The sequence below is a fragment of the Bombina bombina genome, chromosome 1, assembly GCF_027579735.1.
Source record: "Bombina bombina isolate aBomBom1 chromosome 1, aBomBom1.pri, whole genome shotgun sequence".
Taxonomy (NCBI): domain Eukaryota; kingdom Metazoa; phylum Chordata; class Amphibia; order Anura; family Bombinatoridae; genus Bombina; species Bombina bombina.
Genome location: NC_069499.1, coordinates 1,199,310,005 through 1,199,331,307, shown reverse-complemented (window position 1 = coordinate 1,199,331,307; position 21,303 = coordinate 1,199,310,005).

The following is a 21,303-nucleotide window of genomic DNA, read 5'->3' as shown; positions in this document are numbered from 1 at the left end:
GACCTTACAGGACTGATCACGTTGGGACTAAGTTAAGTATGTATACACTTTGGAATAACTTTAAACTAGTAACTACTTTCGTTATATATTGTATTATACGTTTTTTTACTGTGTGTCTTTTGAATAGTGTGTACTTTCTGGGTTTTATTGTGCTGTTTATCATCTATCAGTTTTTGCTATAAAGATTACCTAGGCTATAAAAAGATTGCCAAGTTCCTGAAACTGAGCTGCAGCATGGTAGGCAAGACCATACAGCGGTTTCACAGGACAGATACCACTCAGAACAGGCCTTGCCATGGTCGACTAAAGAAGTTGAGTGCACGTGCTCAGCATCATATCCAGAGGTTGTCTTTGGAAAATAGACATATGAGTGCTGCCAGCATTGCTGTAGAGGTTAAAGTGGTGAGGGGTCAGCCTGTCAGTGCTCAGACCATACGCCACACACTGCATCTTATTGGTCTGCATGGCTGTCGTCCCAGAAGGAAGCCTCTTCTAAAGATGATGCACAAGAAAGCCCGCAAACAGTTTGCTGAAGGATTACTGGAACCATGTTCTGTGGTCTGATGAGACCAAGATAAACTTATTTGGTTCAGATGGTGTCAAGCGTGTGTGGCGGCAACCAGGTGAGTAGTACAAAGACAAGTGTGTCTTGCCTACAGACAAGCATGTTGATGGAAGTGTCATGGTCTGGGCCTGCATGAGTGCTGCCGGCACTGGGGAGCTACAGTTCATTGAGGGAACCATGAATGCCAACATGTACTGTGACATACTGAAGCAGAGCATGATCCCCTCCCTTCGGAGACTGGGCTGCTGGGCAGTATTCCAACATGATAACGACCCCAAACACACCTCCAAGATGACCACTGCCTTGCTAAAGAAGCTGAGGGTAAAGGTAATGGACTGGCCAAGCATGTAACCAGACCTAAACCCTATTGAGCATCTGTGGGGCATCCTCAAACAGAAGGTGGGGGAGCGCAAGGTCTCTAACATCCACCAGCTCTGTGATGTCATCATGGAGGAGTGGAAGAGGACTCCAGTGGCAACCTGTGAATCTCTGGTGAACTCCATGCCCAAGAGGATTAAGGCAGTGCTGGAAAATAATTGCGGCCACACAAAATTTTGACACTTTGGGCCCAATTTGGACATTTCCACTTAGGGGTGTACTCAATTTTGTTGCCAACGGTTTAGACATTAATGGCTGTGTGTTGAGTTATTTTAAAGGGAAAAGCAAATTTACACTATTATACAGACTGTACACTCACTGCTTGTACATTGTAGCAAAGTGTCATTTCTTCAGTGTTGTCACATGAAAAGATATAATAAAATATTTACAAAAATGTGAGGGCAGTACTCACATTTGTGGGGATACTGTATATAACTGTGCAAAAGTCTTAGGCCACCATTTGATTTGTTGTTTTAGCGATGGTATAATGACCATATAAAATTATTCCCCAGTTTCTTTATTAGAATACAAACAGAAAATACACCATATTTGTATGCAGTATTAAGAAAAAAAATCAGAAAAAAATGCCTCTATAGGCTAAAGTGGCAAATATTTAGTGTGATCTCCCCTTACACTTGAACAATAGTAGGAACCTGACTCTCATAAATCTAAATGGAATGGAACCCTAATTAATGTCATTGCTAACACCTGTATTTGTTCTAAAATTTTATGTCAAAATTACTGCTGTGAAAAAGGTCTATAACACCAGGGTTCTGTAAGAAATGCTTGAACATTACATACACATGTGGTTTGAGTTTAATTCATTGGAAGCTTGCTAATAAGACCAACTTTCAGTCACATCATTCAATTCAAAATACCACAGATCGCAGAATTTGACAGACATAACGTTATTTGGCTCTGTGGCAAAGGGGCAGTTTATTAGACTAAAAATAAATTGTAACACAAAAACATTATACAATAAACATGCAGAGATACTGTCTAGTAAATTAAGGGACAGAAGGTACCCTAAAAAAACTATTGAGACTGCTAAAACCACAGTAGCAAAGATCAAAAGATAGGATTTGTTTAAAGAGAGGAAGAGTCCACAAGATAGGATGGATAACAGGGTAACTTTTGTTACCAAATACAGCACTCAATATCATAAGATTTGCTCCATCATACAAAAACATCTTCCTCTATTACAGGCTGACGAAAAAACTGATCAAAATAGCAAGACAAGGTTGCAGGTTTTCTTTTAAAAAGGGCATCTCCATAGGAAATCATTTAGCCCACACTAAGTTGAGGAAAAAGGTAACCACACAAAATTCATGGTTAAATTTTATGTTTATTTGTGGTATATCTACTGATTTGTACCACATGTCACCTACAATACATCGGACTTACAACAAGAGAGGTCCGAGAAAGGGTTAGAGAACATGTTACTAACATAAAAAATGGTTCTTGTTCAGCATTCATATAATCAACATAAAAAATGTCCCACTTCTTTAAGGTGGTCAGTAATAGAAAAGGTACAGAAAGACAAAGGAGGACAAAATAGAGAATCGAAATTGGCATTAAGAGAGGTATTCTGGATTAATAAAATGAAAACCAGAATATCTCTAGGACTCAACTCTGAGTATGATGTGATAGATTTCTGGCAATGAATGAAATTGCCGGAGGCAGTAGTGTCACACATACTCAGAGTTTAGTATGTACCTTATGTGTATATATATTAGTTGCTACTATTTCTAAGATCATAAAACTAAGAATAAGTTGTATAAACAAGGAGATCACACTGTATATATATCAAGGGACAAATGAGAGCAACACTATTTTAGCCAAAAAAATTGGAATGTATTTACTGTTAATTATATGAATAGCACGGAATGTAGTTTCAAACAAGATCATCACTAGATGATATATTCTCAGCATGAGTAGCAGATGAGCATGTGTTCTTATGTGATTATATATTATATTGCAGTTGAATTACATAGATATAGGAAACTTGGGTTGATAGTAATAATTAATCTGTGACATGTTATGTAGGTTTATATATATAAGACATGATAATAACATTGAAGAGATTGTGTCACAAATTTAGGGTTATGTGCATAAGTTAACTTCAGAGAGTAATAAAGGTTCAGTCTAAGTTCATCGTATATAAAGATTTAAGGTTTAGAGCAGACAACATATAGTTAAATGGTCTTATGAGTGATTGTGCATGCACCAGGTGATATGGTCTGTAAGGAGGATGTAACCCACAGTACATCTAGTCAGTGATAGGGTAGACAGAGAAATTTTCGTTTTTAATTATCCAATCAGACCTTTAAGTAAAAGTGAATTGGTATAGTTCCTATATGCTATGAGTACAGTGAATGCCGAAATGCGTAAGCAGGATCTCTACCCTGGAATGCTGTGATGTTTTGAATAGATTTTTAAGCATTTTTGCTGTAAGCTGCTGTAAGCTTAAATTAAAAGTTATATTTTGTCCACGGAACTCCCAGGTGCTTCTTTTCTTCTTGCTTGTTTTACATTTCCATTGGGGGCAAGTGAGCACAGGTACCAAAGAAAATGGTATCAGACCCTGGGAGCCGGTAACTTTACATACACTGACAGCGTAAGGCATGTTGAGAGAGGGAGACGGAGTTCACGGATGACGTCATCAGCTACGGCTCATGGTTGACAGATGGAGCAGAGACAAGTTGGAGGCAGCAGTAAAGTGTAGCGATTCATGTGAAGCCAAGCAGACTGCTTTCTAGACAGCTCTTGTGGACCGACCATGGAGGTTTGAAATATTATATGGAAGTTCAACACAACACGCTGGTAAGACCAGAATATATGTGTAACTTTGTTGACCTGAACTCACTCCCAAGCCTAAACACTTGTTGATTTACTGCAGTTAGGAGCAGGTGACTTTAAGTGACTTTAAGTGACAATTGAGCTGCGGAAGAGCAGCATACCTATTTCCCAGTGGGTATTATCAATATATGATCTGCATGGTGCTAAGGCTAAGTTTTATTTCTTTCTAAGATGTGCTTAAGCTCACAAACATTGGAATGAAGATTAGTGGAAAAGAGTATTATGGAGTGATGAATCTATGTTTGAAATTTTTGGTTCCAATCGTCGACAATATGTGAAATGTATGATGCTTGCGGCCTTCACTGAAACATGGTGGATGGTCTGTCCTGGTTTGGGGCTGCATTTCTGCCAGGGGTGTTGGCGATATTGTCCGAATTGATGGGATTATGAATACTGAAAAGTACAGACAGGTTTTAATTCATCATGCCATTCCTTCTGGAAAGCGCCTGATTGGGAATGGTTTTATTTATCAGCATGATAACGATCCATAGCACAGTGCTAATGCAGTGAAATCTTATTTGGAGAGAATGAACAGCTAATAAAACACTGGCAGTCATGGACTGATCCCCACAGGGTCCAGACATGAATATTATAGAGGCAGTATGGGAACACCTGGACAGAGAAAGAAATAAAAGACAACCTAAATCTAAAGAACAACTCTGGGAAGTGCTTGAAGTAACCTGGTATAAAATACCAGAAGATAACTTCAGGACAGTCTACCCAAAATAATTCAAGATGTGCTTAGTGCCAAGGGAGGTCACACTAAATACTTTTGCCTGAAGAAGCCATTTTGTTCTGAAAATTGTGTTTTTTTTATATTTTGTGTACATATCCTGTATTTTCTGTTTGTATCTTAATAAAGATACCGAAAAATAAATATGGATGGTCATTAAAACTTTGTAAAAACAACAAATCTAATGGTGGCCTAAGACATTTGCACAGTACTGTACAACCCTCTCACAAGCACTGTACTCTGAGGGAAAATCAGGCCTCAATATAAAGTGAAAACCCCTCTCTCTGAAGAATCAAATGCACATCTTAGCTCTTCAACCAACTTTAGTGGAGGCAAAGTAAAGACTAAGATGTGTGAGGTGGGAGAGGTTTTATAGAGCTCTTCGGTTTGGGAATATTTGTGTCCTTCTAGTGGTAGAGAAGAGTAATTCTTTCTCACCACCTGTATGAAAGAAAGCTAGATTCATAAAGATATACAGTACATCTGAAATTGTTAATAGATACATTTTTAAATAGAAATAAAGAACAACAAAAATTGTGGATAGAATACATGAGAAACAACCACTAAACAAAGACACCTAGATTACAAATTTGGCGCTAACCAGGGTGCGAAATGAACGCAACAAAAGTTGTGCTATTTCACCCCCCATAGCGCTACCATTACAAGTTTCTGAAAAGCCTTCTTGTGCATGCGATATGGTGGCATTAAGCTCCATACTGCACAAAAGCCAAGGGCTGAGAATATGTGCTTGTGCACGCTTTTCCCCATAGACATCAATAGGGAGAGAGTTTGGAAAAAAAACTAACACCTGAAGTGTGAAATGGCGATCGCCTAACGAAACCCTATTGATGTCTATGGGGGAAAAAAAGTTACGTTTAAACCTAACACCCTAAGATAAACCCCAAGTCTAAACACCCCTAATCTGCCGCCCTGACATTGCCGCCACTATAATAAAGTTATTAACCCCTAATCTGCCGCCCCCGACATCGCCAACGCTAAATAAAGTTATTAACCTCTAATCTGCTGCTCCCCACATTGCTGCCACTATAATATAGTTATTAACCCCTATTCCGCCGCTCCCCAACATCGCCGACACTATAATAAAGTTATTAACTCCTAATCTGCCGCCCCCGACATCGCCGTCACTAATAAAAGCTATTAACCCCTATTCCGCCGCTCCCCGACATCGCCGCCACTAAATAAAGTTATTAACCCCTAAACCTCCGGCCTCCCACATCTCCGCCATGAAATAGACCTATTAACCCCTAAACCGCCAGCCGCCCACATCGCAAAACACTCAATTAAACTATTAACCCCTAAACCTAACACCCCCTAACTTTAAATTAAAATGACAATATAACTCTATTTAAATAATTAAAAACTTACCTGTGAAATAAAAATAAACCTAACGTTAAACTATAAATTAACCTAACCTTACTATTCTAATAAAATAAAAAAACTACCAATTAAATTACAAATTTAAGAAAACCTAACACTACGAAAAAAAAATAAAAAAATCCTATGAAAAATGTAAATAAATAATAAACACTAAAATCACGAAAAATAAAAAACACTAAGATTACAAAAAATAAACAAAATTATAAAAAATAAAAACAATTACACCTAATCTAATAGCCCTATAAAAATAAAAAAGCCCCCCAAAAATAAAAACACCCCCTAGCCTACAATAAACTACTAATTACCATTAAAAGGGCATTTTTTAGGGCATTACCCTAAGTTAAACAGTTCTTTTACCTGTAAAAAAATACAAAGTCCCCCCAACAGTAAAACCCACCACCCAACCAACCCCCCAAAATAAAAAACCTAACTCTAAAAAAACCTAAGCTACCCATGTTCAAATCAGACAATAGGATTTCAGTAACTCTCATCCTATTGGCTGTTTTGAACAGCCAATAGGATTTCAGTAGCTCTCATCCTATTGTCTGATCTGAATTTGAAGAATATAATCAGCCAATTGGAATGCAAGGGACGCCATTTTGAAATGGCTACCTTGCATTCAACTTCAGTGTACGGCGGCGACCGAATGAAGGCCCTTTTAAGGACTATTGGTAGTTTATTGTAGGCTAGGGGTGTTTTTATTTTGGGGGGCTTTTTTATTTTTATAGGGCAATTAAATTAGGTGTAATTGTTTTTATTTTTGATAAGTTTGTTTAATTTTTTTGTATTTTTTTGTGTTTTTTATTTTTGGTGTTGTTAGTGTTTATTATTTTTAGTAAATTTTTTTAATTTTTAATTTTTCTTAGGATTTTTAATTTTTTTTCGTAGTTTTAGGATTTTTAAATTTGTAATTTAGTATTTTTAATTGGTAGTTTTTTTTATTTTATTAGAATAGCAAGATTAGGTTAACTTATAGTTTAACGTTAGGTTTATTTTTATTTCACAGGTAAGTTTTTATTTATTTAAATAGAGTTATATTATAATTTTAATTTGAAGTTAGGGGGGGTGTTAGGTTTAGGGGTTAATAGTTTAATTTAGCGTTTTGCGATGTGGGGGGCTGGCGGCTTAAGGGTTTAGTAGGTTTATTTAGTGGCAGTGATGTTCGGGACCGGCGGCTTAGTGGTAATAGGTTTATTTAGTTGCAGAGATGTGGGAGGCTACAGGTTTAGGGGTTAATAACTTGATTTAGTGGCGACGATGTCGGGGAGCGGCATAATAGGGGTTAATAGGTTAAATATAGTGTTTGCAATGCAGGAGGGCGGCGGTTTAAGGGTTAATAGGTAGTTTATGGGTGTTAGTGTACCTTGTAACATTTTAGTTATGAGTTTTGTGAAACATTTTTGTTACACAAAATCCATAACTACTGGTCTCAGATGACATTAAAGATTGTGTTGGTTTAAGCTGTAACACAAGCTTTTTAGCCTCACCGCACAACCTGTAACACCGGCGCTATGGAAATCCCCCACAAAAACGTAATTTTTTTGAGTACGGGATTGATGTTGCGTTGCAGGCTACAATGCTTGCGGTATAGCTATACCGACATGACTCCCAATAGTGCATTCCTGCTTTTTACGCCGAAATTGCCATTTTTTCAGCGTTAAAAGCCGCAACGCAAAACTCGTAGTCTAGGTAAGAGTGAGGTATTGAGAAACATTATAATATAAAATAAACTATGTATACAAACAGTAACTGCCTCCAATGACGTAGGCACGGAGGACCCCTCAATAACTTCTTTTTGAGCTATGATAGAAAATAGATTCTAATTAACTGTCATATTAAAGTAATATGTCAATAATATGAACTTGCATATCTTACACAAGTGTTTTTTATTTATGTAAATGAATGTTTTTAAATTTTTAATATTTTTTTTAAATGTCTTTGTGTCATGTATTAATGTTTTTCATTAGCCAATATCATTCCTTCAATGAACAGTAAAATTTAACTGCTGTTGCGGAAGCCATTTTGTGAACATGTACAGTAGTGAGCGTTCAAGACGACTATCATTCTTTTAATGCATAGAAAGAGTTACTTGGTTATGCATATACATATACTTTTTTTAAAAAATATAAAAAATGTAAAATATTTAAATCAGATTACCTTGGCCAGTCTTTTGCTGCAGCTGGGGACCCAGGTCACCCCATGAGAACCACTGGCTTCTTCCCCAATGCCAGAGAGAGTCCCATCTCTGTTTGGAGATCAGAGGAGGGAGACTGCTCTGCAGAAGGGGACCATGTTACAAGTGAAGAAGGGATTGTCAGCCCCATAAGCCTGCATTAAATCACATTGTATGGTTTAAGATCCTCAGGTTCGTTCTCCAGCTTCCCCACAAGCTCTCCTTTGGTCACCAGACTTTATGCTTCAGTCATAGTTTCATGTCTGACAATCTCTTTTTCACCTGCAACATGGTCCCCTGGTTGCCTGCCACTGCATTAACAGCTGCAGTGACAGACTGCCAGATGTTGTCACTTATGCAAAGCTAGTCAACTTTTTCTGGTCTCAATAATGTTATGTAACACAATGCATCCATCTCTATGCCTGTTTTATCATAAAATAAAAATAAGGTCTGTGTTATCGTTTTAACAAACAGATATGTTTATATAAATAGTATATTTATAAATATATATATATATATCTTTCAGATTGTGTTGTTATTTTTTGTCACTGTATAAGATTTTTAAAAAGTTACCGTATACTTGAACAAAAAATAAAGTACAATCTCTTGCAACCGTGAATAAGCAAGCATAAATCGGTTGGTGCAGCGTGAACGTGACATTGGTCATCCTGACAGTGGCTCTATATTTCATTTTTAAGAAACTGTGCAATGCTTTTCAGTAATGATTAGCAATGTTTGATTGTTTGATCCAAACAACAATATTTTGATTAAAGAAAAGTTTTCATTATTCATTATGGTAGTGATTCACATAATATGATTTTTTTTTTAAATATAACGCCTAGATTTAGAGTTTTGCGCTAGAAGGGGTGCGTTAGCTACGCGTGCTTTTTTCCCCCCGCACCTTTTAAATAACGCTGGTATTTAGAGTTCTCAGAAGGGCTGCGTTAGGCTCCATAAAGGGAGCATACAGGCATATTTACCACCACTGCAACTCTCAATACCAGCGTTGCTTACGGACGCGGCCAGCTTCAAAAACGTGCTCGTGCACGATTCCCCCATAGGAAACAATGGGGCAGTTTGAGCTGAAAAAAAACCTAACACCTGCAAAAAAGCAGCGTTCAGCTCCTAACGCAGCCCCATTGTTTCCTATGGGGAAACACTTTCTAAGTCTGCACCTAACACCCTAACATGTACCCCGAGTCTAAACACCCCTAACCTTACACTTATTAACCCCTAATCTGCCAACCCGCTATCGCTGACCCCTGCATATTATTTTAACCCCTAATCTGCCACTCCGTACACCGTCGCAACCTACATTATCCCTATGTACCCCTAATCTGCTGCCCCTAACACCGCCGACCCCTATATTATATTTATTAACCCCTAATCTGCCGCCCCAACGTCGCCGCTACCTTACCTACAATTATTAACCCCTAATCTGCTGACCGGACCTCACCGCTACTCTAATAAATGTATTAACCCCTAAAGCTAAGTCTAACCCTAACACTAACACCCCCTAAGTTAAATATAATTTTATTCTAACGAAATAAAATAATTCTTATTTAATAAATTAATCCTATTTAAAGCAAAATACTTACCTGTAAAATAAACCCTAATATAGCTACAATATAAATAATAATTATATTGTAGCTATTTTAGGATTAATATTTATTTTACAGGCAACTTTGTATTTATTTTAACCAGGTACAATAGCTATTAAATAGTTAATAACTATTTAATAGTTACCTAGTTAAAATAATTACAAAATTACATGTAAAATAAATCCTAACCTAAGTTACAATTAAACCTAACACTACACTATCAATAAATTAATTAAATAAACTATCTACAATTATCTACAATTAAATCAACTAAACTAAATTACAAAAACAAACAAACACTAAATTACAAAAAAAAAACGAACACTAAATTACAAAAAATAAAAATTTTAAACTAAATACACCTACTCTAAGCCCCCTAAAAAAAATAACAAAGCCCCTCAAAATAAAAAAATGCCCTACCCTATTCTAAAATAAAAAGTTTACAGCTCTTTTACCTTACCAGCCTTTAAAAGGGCCTTTTGCCGGGCATGCCCCAAAGAATTCTGCTCTTTTGCCTGTAAAAAAACATACAATACCCCCCAACATTACAACCCACCACCCACATACCCCTAATCTAACCCAAACCCCCCTTAAAAAACCTAACACTAAGCCCCTGAAGATCTTCCTACCTTATCCTCACCACGCCGGGTATAACCGATCCGTCCAGAAGAGGGTCCGAAGTCTTCATCCTATCCGGCAAGAAGAGGTCCAGAAGAGGGTCCGAAGTCTTCATCCTATACGGCAAGAAGAGGGCATCTGGACCGGTAGACATCTTCATCCAGACGGCATCTTCTATCTTCTTCCATCCGGCGCGGAGATTCAAGTTCAATCGGATTGGCTGATCGGATCAGCCAATCAGATTGAGCTCGCATTCTATTGGCTGATGCGAGAATGCGAGCTCAATCGGATTGGCTGATTAGATCAGCCAATCCAATTGAACTTGAATCTGATTGGCTGATTCAATCAGCCAATCAAATTTTTCCTACCTTAATTCCGATTGGCTGATAGAATCCTATTAGCCAATCGGAATTTGAGGGACGCTATCTTGGATGACGTCATTTAAAGGAACCTTCATTCGGACTTAGGACGTTGTTAGAAGAGGATGGATCCGCGTCGGCTGCTTCAAGATGGTCCCGCTCCGCGCCGGATGGAAGAAGATAGAAGATGCCGCCTGGATGAAGATGTCTACCGGTCCGGATGCCCTCTTCTTGCCGGATAGGATGAAGTCTTCGGACCCTCTTCTGGACGGTTCGGTGATACCCGGGGTGGTGAAGATAAGGTAGGAAGATCTTCAGGGGCTTAGTGTTAGGTTTTTTAAGGGGGGTTTGGGTTAGATTAGGGGTATGTGGGTGGTGGGTTGTAATGTTGGGGGGGGTATTGTATGTTTTTTTACTGGCAAAAGAGCAGAATTCTTTGGGGCATGCCCCGCAAAAGGCTCTTTTAAGGGATGGTAAGGTAAAAGAGCTGTAAAATTTTTATTTTAGAATAGGGTAGGGCATTTTTTTATTTTGGGGGGCTTTGTTATTTTTTTAGGGGGCTTAGAGTAGGTGTAATTAGTTTAACATTCTTGTAATCTTTTTTGTTTGTTTGTTTTTGTAATTTAGTGGGGTTTTTTTGTAATTTAGTTTAGTTGATTTAATTGTAGATAATTGTAGATAGTTTAATTAATTTATTGATAGTGTAGTGTTAGGTTTAATTGTAACTTAGGTTAGGATTTATTTTACAGGTAATTTTGTAATTATTTTAACTAGGTAACTATTAAATAGTTATTAACTATTTAATAGCTATTGTACCTGGTTAAAATAAATACAACGTTGCCTGTAAAATAAATATTAATCCTAAAATAGCTACAATATAATTATTATTTATATTGCAGCTATATTAGGGTTTATTTTACAGGTAAGTATTTAGCTTTAAATAGGATTCATTTATTTAATAAGATTTATTTTATTTCGTTAGATTTAAATTATATTTAATTTAGGGGGGTTAATACATTTATTAGAGTAGTGGTGAGGCAGATTAGGGGTTAATAATTGTAGGTAGGTTGCAGCGACATTGGTGGGGGCAGATTAGGGGGTAATAAATATTATGTAGGGGTCGGCGATGTTAGGGGCAGCAGATTAGGGGTACATAGGGATAAAGTAGGTTGCGGCGGTGTGCGGTCGGCAGATTAGGGGTTAAAAATAAGTGGCGGTGATGTGGGGTGGCCTTGGTTTAGGGGTACATAGGTAGTTTATGGGTGTTAGTGTACTTTAGAGCACAGTAGTTAAGAGCTTTATGAACTCCTGGCTTTTTTCTGAGGCTGGAGTCTTGTCGTTAGATTTCTAACGCTCACTTCAGCCAAGACTCTAAATACCGGCGTTAGAAAGATCCCATTGAAAAGATAGGATACGCAATTGATGTAAGGGGATCTGCGGTATGGAAAAGTTGCGGCTGGAAAGTGAGCGTTAGACCCTTACCTACAAGACTCTAAATTCCAGCGGTAGGCCAAAACCAGCGTTAGGACCCCCTAACGCTGGTTTTGACAGCTAACGCAGAACTCTAAATCTAGGCCTAAGTTTCTTGCTGATATTTTTTTATGAATAATGTGTTTAATAATGTGTAAATCTTTTTTTTTCTTTACGTTAAAACAAATAAATATGCAAACAAACTTAATAAAATTATGTTTTATTTTCTTGGAAAAAACAACAAAAAACAGCGAATTATAAAGGTTGTGAATATGGTTTATAAAGTATTATAAATAATTTCTCTGCTGAAACTTTATTATTCCAATGGTTAAATCTCTACCAGAATGAGAAAGACAAAACATTTTATATTAAAATGTCATGTAACAAAAAAAAACAAATAGACTTCACTAAGCCTCCTAACCTAACACCCTCTAAATTAACCCCAATTAAATAAAATTAAAAAAAAGAAATGGCTACCTTGCATTCAACTTCAGTGTACGGTGGTGACCGTATGAAGAGGGCACTCCACGCAGGATGGGATCCACTTCCAGGATAGCTCTACTCCGTGCCGCCGGGATGAAGATAGAAGACGTCCCCAAGATGGATGAAGGTGTCGCCGCCTGGATGAAGATTTCTCGCCACCTGGATGAAGATGGTTGTACGGACTTCAGGAACCGTGGGTAGATTTTATAGGGTTAGTGTTAGTATTTTTTTTGTGGGTGTTTTGTTTTCTTTCATGTAATAGGCAAGAGTCCATGAGCTAGTGACGCATGGGATATACAATCCTTCCAGGAGGGACAAAGTTTCCCAAACCTCAAAATGCCTATAAATACACCCCTCACCACACCCACAATTCAGTTTTACAGACTCCTATGGAGTTGGTGAAGTAAGTTTGTGCTAAGATTTTGACGCAAGTTCATAATTTCCGGCGTCGTAATTGACGCAGGGGTTCACACAGGGTTGCGTCGTTAGTGACGCGAGTGTGTCATTTCCGGACATGGTTGGCAGAGGGCTATGCTATTTGCATTTTTTCCCATTCCTAAAACTGTCATATAAGGAAATTGATAAAAAAAAATTATATGTTGTTTTTTCTTTTACATTTTGCAAGATGTCTCAATCTGATCCTGCCTCAGAAGTATCTGCTGGAACTTTGCTGCCTGACATCAGTTCTACCAAAGCTAAGTGCATTTGTTGTAAAATTGTGGAGATTATATCTCCTAATGTCATTTGTATTAGTTGCCATGATAAACTTTTACATGCAGATAGAGTGTCCATAAGTAATAGTACATTGCCGGTTGCAGTTCCTTCAACTTCTAATGTACATGATATACCTATGAATTTTAAAGAATTTGTTACTGATTCTATTCAGAAGGCTTTGTCTGCATTTCCACCTTCTAATAAGCGTGAGGTCTTTTAAAACTTCTCATAAAGTTGATGAAATTTCAAATGACCGACAACATAATGAATTATCCACCTCTGATGAGGATCTATCTGATTCAGAAGATCCTTCCTCAGACATTGTCACTGACAAATCTACTTATTTATTTAAAATGGAGTATATGCGTTCTTTGTTAAAAGAAGTGTTAATCACTTTGGATATTGAGGAAGCTAGTCCTCTTGATATTAAAACCAGTAAACATTTAAATTCTGTTTTTAAACCTCCTGTGGTTACTCCAGAGGTTTTTCCTATTCCTGATGCTATTTCTGATATGATTTCTAAGGAATGGAATAAGCCGGGTACTCCTTTTAATCCTTCTGCAAGGTTTAAAAAATTGTATCCTTTACCAGCAATTTCAATAGAGTTTTGGGAAAAGATCCCCAAAGTTGATGGGGCTATTTCTACTCTTGCTAAACGAACCACTATTCCTATGGAAGATAGCACTTCCTTTAAAGATCCTTTAGATAGGAAGCTTGAATCTTATCTAAGGAAAGCCTATTTATATTCAGGTCATCTTCTTAGGCCTGCAATTACTTTGGCTGATGTTGCAGCTGCTTCAACTTTTTGGTTGGAGAATTTAGCGCAACAAGAATTGGATTCTGACTTATATAGCATTGTTCGTTTACTACAACATGCTAATCATTTTATTTGTGATGCTATTTTTTATATTATCAAAATTGATGTAAGATCCATCCATGTCTTTAGCTATTTTAGCTAGAAGAGCTTTGTGGCTTAAATCTTGGAATGCTGATATGACATCTAAGTCTAGATTACTATCTCTTTCTTTCCAAGGTAATAATTTCTTTGGTTCTCAGTTGGAGTCTATTATTTCAACTGTTACTGGGGGGAAGGGAGGTTTTTTGCCTCAGGATAAAAAAACCTAAGGGTAAATCTAAGGCTTCTAATCGTTTTCGTTCCTTTCTTCAAAATAAGGAACAAAAACCTAATCCTTCCCCCAAGGAATCTGTTTCCAATTGGAAGCCTTCCTCAAATTGGAACAAATCCAAACCTTTTAAGAAACCAAAGTCAGCCCCTAAGTCCGCATGAAGGTGAGGCCATCATTCCAGCTCAGCTTGTAGGGGGCAGATTAAGGTTTTTCAAGGATGTTTGGGCAAATTCTGTCCAAAATCTATGGATTCAGAGCATTGTCTCTCAGGGGTACCGAATAGCATTCAGAGTAAGACCTCCTCTGAGAAGATTTTTTCTCTCACGCATCCCAGTGAATCCAGTAAAAGCCCAGGCTTTCCTGAAGTGTATTTCAGATCTGGAGGTTTCAGGGGTAATATGCTGGTGGTTCCTTTTCAGGAACAAGGCTTGGGGTTTTATTCAAATCTATTCATTGTCCCAAAGAAAGAAAATTCATTCAGACCAGTTCTGGATCTGAAAATTTTTAATCGTTATGTAAGAGTACCAACTTTCAAGATGGTGACTATAAGGACTATTCTGCCTTTTGTTCAGCAAGGACATTATATGTCTACAATAGACTTGCAGGATGCTTACCTTCATTTTCTGATTCATCCAGAACATTATCAGTTCCTGAGATTCTCTTTTCTAGACAAGCATTACCAATTTGTTGCTCTCACATTTGGCCTAGCAACAGCTCCAAGAATCTTTTCAAAGGTTCTGGGTGCCCTACTCTCTGTAATCAGAGAACAGGGTATTGCGGTGTTTCCTTATTTGGACGATATCTTGGTACTAGCTCAGTCTTTACGTTCTGCAGAATCTCACACAAATCAACTTGTGTTGTTTGTTCGAAAACATGGTTGGAGGATCAATTTACCAAAAAGTTTTTTGATTCCTCAGACAAGGGACACCTTTTTAGGTTTCCAGATAGATTCAGTGTCCATGACTCTGTCTCTAACAGACAAGAGACGTTTGAAATTGGTTGCAGCATGTCGGCACCTTCAGTCTCAGTCATTCCCTTCAGTGGCTATGTGCATGGAAGTTTTAGGCCTCATGACTGCAGCATCGGACGCGTTTCCTTTTGCTCGTTTTCACATGAGACCTCTCCAGCTTTGCATGCTGAATCAATGGTGCCGGGATTATACAAAGATAGCACAATTAATATCCTTAAATCCCAATGTTCAACACTCTCTGACATGGTGGATAAATCACCAGCGTTTAGTTCAAGGGGCCTCTTTTGTTCGGCCAACCTGGACTGTGATCACAACAGATGCGAGTCTTTCAGGTTGGGGAGCTGTCTGGGGATCTCTGACAGCACAAGGGGTTTGGAAATCTCAAGAGGCGAGATTACCAATCAATATTTTAGAACTCCGTGCAAGTCTCAGAGCTCTTCAATTTTGGCCTCTGTTGAAGAGAGAACCGTTCATTTGTTTTCAGACAGACAATATCACAATGGTGGCATATGTCAATCATCAGGGTGGGACTCACAGTCACCTAGCTATGAAAGAAGTATCTTGGATACTTGTTTGGGTGGAATCCAGCTTTTGTCTAATTTCTGTGGTTCATATCCCAGGTGTAGACAATTAGGAGGCGGATTATCTCAGCTGTCAGACTTTCCATCCAGGGGAGTGGTCTCTCCATCCGGATGTGTTTTCTCAGATTGTTCAGATGTGGGGTCTTCCAGAAATAGATCTGATGGCTTCTCATCTAAACAAGAAACTTCCCAGATACCTGTCCAGGTCCAAGGATTCTCAGGCGGAAGCAGTAGATGCATGGACACTTCCTTGGTGTTATCAACCTGCTTATATCTTCCCGCCTCTAGTTAATCTTCCAAGAGTGATCTCCAAGATCATCATGGAACAATCATTTGTGTTGCTGGTGGCTCCAGCATGGCCCCACAGGTTTTGGTATGCAGATCTTGTTCGGATGTCCAGTTGCCAACCTTGGCCACTTCCGTTAAGGCCGGACCTACTGTTTCAAGGTCCGTTTTTCCATCAGGATCTCAAATCATTAAATTTGAAGGTATGGAAATTGAACACTTAGTACTAAGTCATAGAGGTTTCTCTGACTCAGTAATTAATACTATGTTACAAGCTCGTAAATCTGTCTCTAGGAAGATTTATTATCAAGTTTGGATGACTTACATTTCATGGTGTTCTTCTCATAAATTCTCTTGGCATTCTTTTAGAATTCCTAGAATTTTACAGTTTCTTCAGGATGGTCTGGATAGGGGTTTGTCTCCAAGTTCCTTGAAGGGACAAATCTCTGCTCTCTCTGTTTTATTTCACAGAAAGATTGCTAATCTTCCTGATATTCACTGTTTTGTACAGGCTTTAGTTCATATTAAGCCTGTCATTAAATCAATTTCTCCTCCTTGGAGTCTTAATTTGGTTTTGAAGGCGTTACAGGCTCCTCCTTTTGAGCCTATGCATTCTTTGGATATTAAACTACTTTCTTGGAAAGTGTTGTTCATTTTGGCTATCTCTTCTGCTAGAAGAGTTTCTGAGCTATCTGCTCTTTCTTGTGAATCTCCTTTTCTGATTTTTCATCAGGATAAGTCGGTTTTGCTGACTTCATTTGAATTTTTACCTAAGGTTGTGAATTCTAACAACATTAGTAGAGAAATTGTTGTCCCTTCCTTGTGTCCTAATCCTAAGAATTCTTTGGAAAGATTCTTACATTCTTTGGATGTACTAAGAGCTTTGAAATATTATGTTGAAGCTACCAAAGATTTCAGGAAGACTTCTAGTCTATTTGTTATTTTTTCTTGTCCTAGGAAAGGTCAGAAGGCCTCTGCTATTTCCTTGGCCTCTTGGTTAAAGCTTTTGATTCTTCAAGCTTATTTGGAGTCGGGTCAAGCCCCGCCACAGAGAATTACAGCTCATTCTACTAGATCAGTCTCCACTTCGTGGGCTTTTAAGAATGAAGCTTCAGTTGATCAGATTTGCAAAGCAGCGACTTGGTCCTCTTTGCATACATTTACTAAATTCTACCGTTTTGATGTATTTGCTTCTTCTGAAGCAGTTTTTGGTAGAAAAGTTCTTCAGGCAGCTGTTTCAGTTTGATTCCTCTGCTGATGTTTTAACTTTTTCTTTTCTTCATGAAAATAACTTATATTTTGGGTTGTGGATTATTTTTTCAGCATTTGGATGTTGTTTATTTTTATCCCTCCCTCTCTAGTGATTCTTGCGTGGAGTTCCACATCTTGGGTATTTGATATCCCATACGTCACTAGCTCATGGAAGAAAACATAATTTATGTAAGAACTTATCTGATAAATTAATTTCTTTCATATTGGCAAGTCCATGAGGCCCACCCTTTTTATGGTGGTTATAATTTTTTGTGTAAAGCACAATTATTCCAAATTCCTTTGTTGATGCTTTTTACTCCTTTCTTTATCACCCCACTACTTGGCTATTCGTTAAAATGAATTGTGGGTGTGGTGAGGGGTGTATTTATAGGCATTTTGAGGTTTGGGAAACTTTGCCCCCCCTGGTAGGATTGTATATCCCATACGTCACTAGCTCATGGACTCTTGCCAATATGAAAGAAATGAATTTATCAGGTAAGTTCTTACATAAAATATGTTTTTTTTAGATTAGGGATGGGCACTACTGAATGCCCTTTTAAGGGCAATGCCCATACAAATGCCCCTTTAGTAGTAATGGGTAGTTTAGGATTTTTTAGAGTTTTTTTATTTTGGGGGGTTGGTTGGATGGTGGGTTTTACTGTTGGGGGGGGCTTTGTATTTTTTTTACAGATAAAAGAGCTGTTTAACTTAGGGCAATGCCCTACAAAAGGCCCTTTTAAGGGCTATTGGTAGTTTATTGTAGGTTAGGGGGTGTTTTTATTTTTATAGGGCTATTAGATTTGGTGTAATTGTTTTCATTTTTAATAATTTCGTTTATTAATTTAGTGTTTATTATTTTTTGTAATTTTTTTTCATAGTTTTTTTCAATTTGTATTTTAGGTTTTTAATTGGTAGCATTTTTTTATTTTATTAAAATAGTTATGTTAGGTTAATTTATAGTTTAATGTTAGGTTTATTTTTATTTCACAGGTAATTGTAATTTTAATTTAAAGTTAGGGGGGTGTTAGGTTTAGGGGTTAATAGTTTAATTTAACTTTATTTAGGTGTCAGCGATGTTGGGGGTGGCGGATTAGGGGTGTTTAGACTTGGGGTTTATGTTAGTGTGTTAGTTTTAAAGGTAACTTTTTTTTCCCCCATAGACATCAATGGGGTTGCATTATGGAGATTTTTTATTCCGTACTTCAGGTGTTAGGTTTTTTTCTAACACTCTCTCCCCATTGATGCCTATGAGGGAAAGCGTGCACGAGAACGTCAAATCAGCCCTTGGATTTTGTGCGGTATGGAGCTTAATGCCACCATATCGCACCCACATGGAGGCTTTTCAGTAACTCGTAATGGCAGCGCTATAGAGAGTGAAATAACGCAACTTTTTTGGCGTTTTGCACCCTGTTTAGCGCAAAACTCATAATATAGGCATTTATTAGGTACTTTGCGATGTGGGGGTTGGTGGATTAAGGGTTAATACATTTTATTTCGTTATTGCGGTGGGGGGATGGCGGTTGACAGGTAGATATTGCGCATGCGTTAGGTGTTTGTTAAAAGTTCCAGGGAGTTATGGTGCTCATATACTTAGCTCAAGGCTTGCTGCGCCTGCCTAGGTGTGGCACAGTGAAAATAGAGTAAAATTTCTCCATTTTCGCAGCGCATGTCCTTGCGCCGAATATGTGATACTGACTTGCGACACCGGTTCTTTGTTAGTTTATGGGAGTAAAAACAGCTGCCGATGGGTAAAATATACGTGCCTCATTTGTATCCGACAAAAAATAGCCGATGCCGACTTTTGCGGGCGACGCCGCATAGGTGATCGAGCCCTAAGTTAGTAAGATGCACGTGTCTGAAGCACTACATGGCAACAAAACAGTGCTCGGGCAAATGTATAACTGTGTAAAGTATTCTTGCAAAACTGCTGACATAATGTACACACTCCTGAGCCTACCTACCTGCCTTTTAACAAAGGGTACCGAGAGAACAAAATAAATTTGATGAAAGAAGTAAATTGGAAAGTTTTGTTTTTAAAATCTTTACACTCTATCTGAATCAGGAAATAAATAAATTGAGTTTTATGTCTCTTTAAGAGGTACATCTATAAACTAATTGTATATTCCAAAACTATAGGACAAACTGAACAGCACAACATACCATTTTTATAGGTTATACCCTGAAAGCAATATATAAAATCAAATATAATCTAAAGTCTAAAAGCAGCTTTATCAAATGGTGATAAATGTTACAGCCACAATGATTTAGTCACGTTCATCCAGCATCCAGCTCATCCATTAATTTATTAAATATCACTGTCACTAAATCCAATTGTTCCACATTGGGACTGACAATACCCAATGAATTTATTTAAAATTTAGACTTGCAATTCCTTTTTATTGCATTAACCATTTGTGAAATTAGTTATATGCATGTTCAATCAGCGTAACTGCTTTCATTTTGATGCACCTGTCTAATCCCTGATAGAAAAATGATCATAATATTTGCAGCCTGTTATAGGAGTCCCTCAGGTAAATCTGTGTTTATGGGTAAAAAATTATTTAATTTATCATTGGGAAGGCCGCAGGGCACTAGATGTGAGCATCTCAGTTTGAAGCAGAGTTTAATTCACTGACACATTTCATATAAATGAAATTGGCAGCAGCTGGAGAGAGAGAGAGTTTTGCAGGGATGTGTTGTGCATACAGCTGTATCACAAAAAATAAAAAATAAAAAGAAAGCTACAAATCCTCAATATGAACTACACTATGCAAAGCATGAACATAGTAAATAATGGAAACATATTAATAAATTAATAATCATTATAGTTACTGTAAAATATACATATATATTCAAATGATGTTTTTAGAATTTTTAAGAACATCTATAATAATCATTAATAATTATTAATATTTTTTTCAATATTTTATATTTAATATGTATATAACGCGCCTTAAGATAACAAATTGATGATGTGCACTAACGCGAACAACCGAAGCGCATTAGGCATATTTTACATTCCAATGTCCTTTACACAGAAAACAAATGTTCTTTTTATTTTTAAATATATATTTAGATATATATATCTGATGATGTTAAAGGGACACTAAACCCAAAAATTGTCTTTCATGATTTAAGTAGAGAATACAATTTTAAACAACATTTCAATTTACTTCTATTATCTGATTTGCTTCATTCTTTAGATATCCTTTATTGAAGAAACAGCAATGCACATGGGTGAACCAATCACACAAGGCATCTATGTGCAGCAACCAATCAGCAGCTACTGAGTCTATATAGATATGCTTTTCAGCAAAGTATATCTAGAGAATGACGCAAATGAGATAATATAAGTAAATTATAAAGTTGTTTAAAATTGCATGCTCTTTCTAAATCATGAAAGAAAAATGTTGGGTTTCATGTCCCTTTAATGTAGAATACATATCTAGAGGGGGCAGGTCTAGGCAGCAGCCAACTTGGCCGCAAAAACAGAAGCTCTCTAAGGAAGATCTTCACAACTTCCACAATAGAAGCATAAAGCTCTGGAATCCCTGACTCTCAAAGAGTCCGATCTGCTAATATTTGCTGCATCAATGAATTACAAGCTCAGTTCTGGTCCGTTGAGTAACCCGGGTTAAGCAAAGATACACCAACTGCTATAACACACCACATACTAAACCATACACAGCACCAGGGGCGCGATCCGATATCGATCGCAGTTTGCGGCGCAAGCGAGGG